We start from the raw sequence: 9,710 nt of genomic DNA, 5'->3' as shown, positions 1-9,710 counted from the left end.
TCAAAACAGTCATTCAAAAACAAACTTTGCTTTGACGCAGTAAGTCTCAAAGTTCCTTGGCTGAATTTTGAAATAAACAAATTTAAACTCTACTAGTTTAGAATAAAGCTATAATTTCTTTGAATTTTCGTTACAATTCAGGAACATGTACATTTTCAGCTCTTTATAAATGAATTAAGGTCTTTAATCGTTTGAAGATTTTATCGTCAAAGTTTTCATAAGGTTTTTATGGGTAGGGTAAGGTTTTTCGACTGAGAAATTAACTTGTTTCTGTTATAACATAATTATTTCTCCAACGCTCGAAGTAAAATAAGAACGGGAAGAGATTAAATGTCTGGTCATCACCTAAGATACGTTATTCAAAAGAATTGTTAAAAAACGTTTGTGTGGTAAAGGTTACTATAACATAAATGACTTTCTTAATGATACCACAGATTGGGAATGGAGCGACCGCCCTCAGGCTTTTAAATAATAAGTTAAATTGTACAATATTACTTTGTAAACATAATTATTCAATGAAAAAAAAAAGGCCGCTGACTTTGGTGGTAGTTTTTTGAATTTCAAAAAGAATTATAAAGGAATCAATTTTGAGAAAATAATGCCTTTTATGCCTTTTAATAAGTGATGTCACATCCGATTTTGAATAAAAATATTTGAATTTGAATTTGATAAAGACAAAGTTAGTAAAATAAAAATGGAGTTTGGTACAACGATAACTGGATTGTACATTCACATGGAGAATGGAGTTAATACCTACTCGCGATTTTTTTTTGCATTGCCTAGAAGCCTGATATTTTAACTGTTCCAAGTATAGTGTTTTTTAGCAAAATGTATATCTTCTTCTTTAGAACGTAAAGTATCTACAACATTTAATAATAAAAAACATAAGCAATACATTTAAACGTGCTTATTTTACGTATTAATTTAGTAAAAAATTGTCATGTATAAAATGAAGAATTTTTAATTAAGGTACTAGTTTATTTCTTTTCTTAAGCTTACCTTAAATAAACTAAATTAACTTTTCCCTTTAAATAGTTCCCGAGAGTGTGATAAATAACCGAATCCTCGTAGACGAAATCGCGCGTTTATACAAGAGACTTGAAATAAGTGCTTCTCAGTGAATTTAATCTTTAACATCATAACTACACGATGATACTTCCCGAAATATATCTCAAGATAAACGGTGAAAATTTTGAATACAATACTTTAATAATTGAGAGAATTATTTGAAATTTGAAATATTATTGTTCATTCATTTTTAAACATACATAAACATATACATTTATATTGCAAACATAAATGTACGTTCTCTAGTTATAAATGATGAAGCGATATGGCACTATCACTAGATATTAAGTGATCAGAAAATTAATAGATTTAGGCGTCATTTTGTAGAATAGGTATCTACTACTTACTACTATGAGAGAACTGCTCTTTTTTAATCATTTCTGCTCTCTGAAGATGCCTCATATAGAGGCGATACATGTGTCGAAGTGATAAAAATAATCATTTATAACACAGGTGATTTGCTGTTTGTCGAGATGTGTTGAATCATTCGCTTGTGTTTGGTAAGTAGTGAATGTTGGGTGTGGTAGAAGAAGAATTAAAGTAGAATAAATTGTTAATGAAATATGACACGATAAGAAGATATAAGAGACCAGTGTAGAGTAAAAGAAGAGGTGGTGACAGTAAATGATAACAAAATGTTGTGGTTGTGGTGGTATTGACTGCACCACATTGCAGACCTCATGTGGACCAGAATGTATATTAAATAGTGTAAAATAATAATATAGATATATTTATTTAACATATGGAGTAATAGTAATATAACATATTGCAACAACACTTGGTAAACGTCATGAAGCGGTGTCTAAGATCCCATTACGAACTGATCTGTTAGTAAAGGGACCTTGACATGGGTAGAAGATGTGAAAAGAAACTCCCAGCCCATCTTTTAAATCATCTAAGAACAAAATTGCTTAGCCAACTTAATATAACACTATACAGTTTTAGGTAGCCTGCGCAAAACCAGAACAATGCATTAGATATTATTTTCTATATAATCTGTCTATAGTAAGCCTTTATTGTCAAAGAAATTTTAATATACTTTTTGATTTGTGCTCAGTGAGTACTATTATGCTGGTATTTTACAGTCAATAAATACAAATCTAAATACTATCTGGTATTTTATTGTAAAATTTAATAACCTTAACTAACCTATTAACCGGCACCTACATTAATAATATAAAAAAGTTAGTTGCACACATTTGGTAGATTTTCACGTTCAATGAGTGATTTTTAATCCTATTTTGAATAAAAATTGTTGAATTTGAATTTAAAGCTAATGGAAGTCTGTAAGCACTTATCGTCTGGGAGATTAGCATGATAGTTTTTATGTATGTAGTTATATTTATGTGCCTCCTCCTTTCCTCTATTTTTAGTTATATATTCTACTGTCACCACGAGTTTCTTGATATATCCATAATTTATTGTTTTATTAGAAATTCAAAACAAATTAACGGTTTGCATTAGTACCACATGACTGAAATGAAAACTACAAACTTCACTTCAAATACAACAATATTTTTGTTCTATTCACAAAGTTATACAAATTACAGTATAGTAAAATAAACTTGTGTATAGGTAAATAACTCTGGTTAATATTCCTCTAACTAATCGATATTCCTATCGTACTATCGAAACAATAGAGTTCTGGTAAGTGAAATATTAAATGAATAATTTTAATTTAAGATTTGCCTATAATCTAATAAAAAAATACGGGTCGCACTCCGGGAGTGCCGGCAGAAGTGAAAACTAGAACATTAACGTTGCGCATTTTAATTTAAAAATATTTGAAATTAAACTAAAATTATTTTAATTAAATTAAATCTTGAGCATTAACTTTTTTCTTTTCATTTTAAAAAATTTTTACGGCTCAGATTCGATCCCTAGACCTCGCGGTGCTTCGGCTCTGCAATCACAATTCACCCACTGTTCTAATGACCGAATGATCATTAAGTAGAAAGAGCCGACCATAAGTTAGAAGTATAAATCTTTCATCCATAGTATCGACTGTCTTACGAATTTTCGATCAGGCCATGTCAGGACATGTCTTTACGGGAGTTCAACATTTTATTCCCACCCCAAGAAAAGTGCTCAACACCGCTAAAGAAGTATTCACGTCAAAATCTCAGTCTATCCCATTTCTGTTGTCACGTTCTTAAGTATATAAAAGTTCAAATACTTAGTTACAGTATTGGAGACTAATAAACTTTTAAACTACTAAACGGTGATTCGTTCCAACACAAGACATATAAAACTTATAAATAATACATACATAGTCTAAATATTTAATGCAATATATGTTCTTCAACAAACATAGTTTCCATACTGGGAAACAATAATACTCATCATACAAATGTTTGTACCTATCAGGATTCTAACACGGGACCTCTAACTAAGAAGCCAGAGTAATTTTTTATTTTATTTGGGAAACTTACAGCCATTTTTACAAATTTTACACAACAGATAGATTAATAAATGCTAATTACAAGCTTCTACATATGTTTTTAAATTGCTTAAGCTCAGATTAATATATAATACAAACATTACTGTAACACAAAATAGGTTCTAACTTATGAGATTAAGTGCTTCTTTTTTTTTATGTTAGACTTACATCGACACTGTCTAAGGTAAGCACATTCTTAGCTACACGAGGACTACAAGTAAAGAGGTCAGGTCCTTCTGCCCACACAAAGGGGGTGAGAAGACAACTCGCCGTCGTTAGATTTCCACCTGTTTCGGTCTCTTTGTTCTTAGGACAGTATCAGGTTCACTTCAATAGAGGACTCCCAACACTTCTTATCACTTTTTTTTATATTAAGTCAGAAAATACAGCAGTACAGCAAGTACAGCAGCGGGATAGTGTTACCTACAAGATGGCAAAATGTCATCGAACAAAATGACATAATATATACTGTAATTAAATGTAAATAAAATTACTATAGAAATATCTTCGGACATATCTTTAGATATCGCCCCCTTCATTTAAATCTCCTAAACGGTGTATGATTAGGTCATATAACTGTATTAAAATATATCCCCTCAGGAGTATAGCTATAGCCGTCTCGTTCTGTATCTCTCTGTCGCACTCTACGTTATGTGGTGGCTCCTTTGATTTCGCTTCATTAATATTTAATAACTCACCCCACCTGAGGGCCGTTATTACAGGCCTGTTTTTTAGCCTATGCCACAGAATAAAAAGAAATAGCATTGTGCTGGGAAATTTCTTTGCTTCTAGTGTGGGATCATTTAAAAAGATGTTAGTATCTGCATTGAAAACACTATAAATATTACCGTTAAGCTACCTAATTATTTTATCTTAGAATTTTTAATGAACTTTATCTATTATACACCACCATTATTCAACATTTTATGACAATGTAATGTAACACGTGGTTAACGGAGCTGGTGACATTAATTACTTTTATCAACACCCATGCTTTAAATCCTCTATTAAAGATTCTGAAACAGTTAGCTTATTGCCAACATTAAAACACCCAATGTTCTAATAACCATTAGATCATCCAAAAGAGTGTTGTAATGTTGTACTGAATTTCATAACAACACTCCTATTTTTTTTCATTCCCTTCATGCTCAAAGAGTTTTAACAGACAGCCACATTCTTATTGCTCTGCCATGCGTGGCATCTGTATGAATTTCAAAAAAAGAACATATTGGTTTGGTTGGAAATAACTATTAACTTAGATTAATAGGTACTATATTATAAGTACCTATTGTGAACACTGTATGTTGACCCTAATAAATAAACAAATATTCCGTTAGCATATTGTGAAAGGTTTCCATTATTATGATTTTCCAAAACTTATTGAGTCACAGTTTAGTTAAAGTCAAAACAAAAGTCGGCACGGAACGTCGGAGGTCGTGGGTTCGAATCCCGTATCGTTCATAAAATTTTGTTTTTCAAATTTTATTTGTGTATTAATCCTAGAAGTGACGGTTATCACTTTAAAAAAAAACATAACACATTGTTTATAAAACTAGTCAAAGTTTCTTGACTTTGTCACTCATTGACTGACCGATCATGAAACTCTAGCAGACATATAGGCTTCAAATAAGAATACAAATTAGTGTTTAGTGTATAAATGCAAGGCAAATTTAAAATATTTTGCAATTTCGGTCCAGTTATCAAGATACACCAACTGCATAAATAACCACACCAATAATTTATTGAAGTAGACGTCACTTTGCGGAAATCCATAATAATTATCCAAATGTTTTGAGTTTTTCTTTAGTATAAATTCTACCAATATTTGTCTTTTAAACAATTCGACACGTGTTTAAAAGACAAATATTGGCGGGATTAACACTAGAGAAAAACTCAAGACATTAACATACGAATAATAAAAATCTTTTAGGTTTTAAATAAATAGATTGACTTTGCCATCGCACTAAACAATCTTATTTAATTTAATGTGTGTTACGTTGTGTTTTGATAAAAAAAAGATACATTCTGTTTTCATATGATGGCCAAGCCAATCTATTTACCTGAATAAAATATAAAAGATTTTTATTAATGATATGGTCACTATAAGATGTTCTTATTTAAATATTGTTCTTTTATTGTATTTTGGTTTGAGCTGCTGATCTTGTTACCAATGCTCTAAATAAATAAAACTAAATTAAAACTAGAGGATGCGAACGGGGAAGAGGCCCACCAGTGGGAGGCTCCTTTGCACAGGAAGCCGGCTAGATTATGGGTACTACAACGGCGCCTATTTCTGCCGTGAAGCAGTAATGTGTAAGCATTACTGTGTTTCGGTCTTAAGGGCGCCGTAGCTAGTGAAATTACTAGGCAAATGAGACATCTTATGTCTCAAGGTGACGAGCGCAATTGTAGTGCCGCTCAGAATTCAGCCGCTGAACGTCCTGCGCGTTTCGTTCCTTATTTATATAAAAAAAAGCTACGGGAACTGATGAAGTACCTCACCCATGGATATCAGCAACACCAGGGGACAAGAGATGCATTTTCGGCCTCAACGTTGGGAGTATGCTCTCAGCTTGTAGGTCCCTAAATCGTATCGGTTCGGGAAAACCGCAGTTGATTCCTCAAAGTGAGCTTGCGAGGCAATAAATTTCTCGCAGAACGCGCGGCTGTAGAATGCCAAACGTTTTTTTTTATGATAATAAGGGGCGAGACAAGCAGGACGTGCAGCTGATGATAATTGTTACGTCCTGCCCACTACAATGCAATTGCACTTAGGATTTTTGGAAAACCAAAAAATTCTGAGCGGCTCTATAACTGCGCTCGTCACCTTGAGACAAGAAGTCTCATTTGCCCAGTAATTTCACTAGCTACGGCGCCCTTCAGAACGAATCACAGTAATGCTTACACAGTACTGCTTCACGGCAAAAATAGGCGCCGTTCTATAATCTAGCCGGCATCCTGTGCAAAGGTTAACCATGATGCGACTGGAGTTTTGACGTAATATGCGGTGGTTGGATTCGGCTGCTGTTATCTACCCTAACAAGAGCGCACCCAGTGATAAACGCGGTAGAAGATCAAAAGAGAACTCCCATCTCTAGGTTAACGCCAAACAGCAAAGCCTACCGGAGATGACTTGTTCTTTGGCGTTGCGTTGTTTGACTTGAATTGGAGTCGCTCTTCGTTGTATGCGGTCAACTCGAAAATCTGGTATTGAGGAGACCCGCCCAGAGGAAGTACAGAACTGTATGTGAGGCCAAATTTGAGCTTTATATAGTTGAAGGCGGTGGCTTACTGAGTACACCAAGCTTTCAGAGGCCAATTTGGCCTTCTCATCCAAGTGACCACGCACTGAACGTCGCTCGATGTATCGACGCGTTAGAGGAGTGACATTTTAGCGCACTACTAAAGCGAATTTAACAAATACATCTTAGGCAAATAACCAAGGTTCTCATAAATAAAATAGCCTAGGAGTGCAGTTTTAACGATCTTAAAATACAGTACTCGAACGACATAGCCATACTAAACTTGACCTTTGACAATTCAATCAAAATCACTTAATGTCAAAATTTTATTTTCGTTTACATGTACCACCATGTCGGAAAAGGTTGAACTTTAATGAGAAGAAGTGGCAAGAAACTCATTGCCACTCTTTTAAATTATCATATACAAAATATTGAAATTTCTCTGTAGCCGTAGGCTAATAATCACTTTAACTTTAACAATAAACTTAGTAGAAAACTAAGACAGTGTCCATTACCACTATTCTTATTGCCTCTATTAAAGGGAAGCTTGTGTTCTTTACACTTTTACTACTGACTGCACTACATTACACTTACGTTTCTCCACACGTTGTGTAGATAGCCTCTGCTTTCACATTATTTTGAAGTGTTAGCTCATAAGCCACCTTAAGGTCACGATAAAGATCTTCGTTTCTTATGTACCCACCTAATAATATACGGTTATCAAAATAATTGTAAATAACCTTGATAAAAATGTCGTGAGTTTACATATAAAATGCGAAAACAACATTAGTAATAATAATTATACTTAACCGTATTATATTATTATATTATTCATCGCATCACATCGCATCGCATCAATAAAATAAACACTTTATGAGCTCAAACCCTGTCGGCTGTCAAATCTTGAGAAGTCTGAGACTGATCTCTATAGAGCGTACTTAGAGTTTGCTCAGACTTTACTTACGTAAACCTTTACTGTGTGTGATAAAACCATAAACTTAGTATACTATCGTAATAGACGAACCCTGTGTGAAAGTGAGATAACTATCGTGACTAGGTGTGAGATAGAGACGAAAGAGATGAAGACCATGAAACCGTTTTGAAACAATTTAGTCTCTATTAGTCTCCTGTTAAATTGGATCGAGTTTAAATTTTTTTGTATTTATTGTTATTGTTCTGTGTTTTACGAATATTAATTAAATAATTTAATGGTGTCGTGTTCTGTATTCGTTTGTATTGTTACATACCTATAGCAACAATCCAACTTTCTTGATTCTGCAATAGGTACTACTTTCGTGATGTTTATTTTCGAGGAACATATGCACTAAAATACTAAATATTACTTTTTATATACCCAGTAAATACTCTATTTTCTTAAAATTTTAATAATTTAAGAAAATGGGTTAGATAATAAAATATTGTCTATGTTATGTGAGTATGATGCCGTTTAATTAATTTTAAATTACAATAATTAATTAGATTGTATAAAAATACGCAATGCACATCATATCTATTGTTTTGGAATAGTGTTTTTGAAGTCGGTTGTTTTTTTGTTAATTTTTTTTTAACAGTAGGTATCTAAAACTTTCTGTTACAGATCTTGAGATTTTCCTGCATTTTGAGTTAGAGTCGTAAAAGTTTCGAGGTGTGTAATCAATAATGAGTATTAAAATAACTTTTAAGTGTGACTGATTAATTCTACACATAGGAAGCTCAGATTCAATCTGGAACATGAATGTTTTGAGACCTTTATGGAACGCTAGCCTTTTTTGAGGTGAGGAGGTCTAACCGAGACCGTAGGTACTTAGACTTTTCTTAGACTTTACTTACGTAAAACTTAGATGAGTGTAATCTTTGAGTTCGTTTTTTATTGTTATTTGACAGCTTTAAAAGACAAGGCCAATGCAAAATTCAAATTCGCGTTTCGCGTGTGTAGTATTTTGCTTTTAGAATCTCTATCACAAATATAAACTAAACGGCATCATAATCACATAGACAATATTATATTATCTTAGAAAAATTTTCATAAATGATCTTAAGAAAATGGTGTTTACTGCGTATATAAAATGTAATATTTAGTAGTATTTTAGTGCATAATATTATGTTCTACGAAAATAAAAATCACGAAAGTAGTATTGAAGAAACACTATTTACTGTGAAATGTTTCTTTAGTTAGATTGTTGTTATCACAATAACTACTATCTAATAGATATCTATAGAACACGACACGATTATATTTTAATGAATATCCGTTAAAACACAGATCAATAACGATAAATACACTAAAATTAAAAGACGGTCCAATTTTACAGGAGACTAATGGACACTAAATTGTTTCAAAACGGTTTCATGGTCTTCATCTCACGACTTTTTTTTTCCAAGGTAATTTACATATTTTGATAATAGTATATTATATGGTAAATAAGAAACGACGATCTTCATAGCGACCTTAAGGTGGATTAAAAAATAATATGCAGAAGCTCATGAGCTAACTCTTTACAATAATGAGAAAGCAGATCCACACAACCGGGACCTAGTGAGAAGAGTCAAAAGAACTAAAAGAACTTTTGAGTGTGAGAAACGTTTTTTATGATAATAAGGGAGGAGACGACCAGGACATTCAGCTGACGGTAGTTGATACGCCCTGCAAATTACAATGCAGTGCCGCTCAGGATTCTTGAGAGACTCAAAAATTCTGAGCGGCACTACAACTGCGCTTGTCACCTTGAGACATAAGATGTTAAGCCTCATTTGCCCAGTAATTTCACTAGCTACGGCACCCTTTAGACCGAAACACAGTTATGCTTACACATTACTGCTTCACGGCAGAAATAGGCGCCATTGTGGTACCCATAATTAAGCCGACATCCTGTGCAAAAGAGCCTCCAATTGGTAAAACGTGTAGAGAAACGCTAGTGTAATATAGGCAATGAGTAGTAAAAGTGTAAAGAAGCACAAGA

Source organism: Leptidea sinapis, chromosome 15, assembly GCF_905404315.1.
Source record: "Leptidea sinapis chromosome 15, ilLepSina1.1, whole genome shotgun sequence".
Classification (NCBI taxonomy): Eukaryota; Metazoa; Arthropoda; class Insecta; order Lepidoptera; family Pieridae; genus Leptidea; species Leptidea sinapis.
Note: the sequence above shows the minus strand (reverse complement) of the source record.